Consider the following 342-nt stretch of genomic DNA (forward strand, 5'->3'; position numbering starts at 1 on the left):
AGATTACCAGCTAGATTACTTTTCTGGGACTATCCCTGATTTTAAACTATCGCTTGTCTATTAATTTAAGTTTGTTGGGTATTTTTTTTTTTCCACAGAGTTATACTAAAGTGATGAAAGGTCCCATTTGGCGATGCAAAGTGCAGAGCTCGGACGGGATTCCTGAAGTTAATTTCCACAAGACCTCCCTCCTCAGGAAGATTCCTCTCCCTCGCTCCCCACCCAACTCAAGAGGATCCTCCCCGCAGCCGGGACCCAGTCCCCTTCCCGCCCCGCCCCGCCTCGCCGCCAATCCCCACCCAGTCCCCAGGCCCGTGCCGGGCGCTGTCACTCACCAAAGAA

Source organism: Antechinus flavipes, chromosome 2 (genome assembly GCF_016432865.1).
Source record: "Antechinus flavipes isolate AdamAnt ecotype Samford, QLD, Australia chromosome 2, AdamAnt_v2, whole genome shotgun sequence".
NCBI lineage: Eukaryota > Metazoa > Chordata > Mammalia > Dasyuromorphia > Dasyuridae > Antechinus > Antechinus flavipes.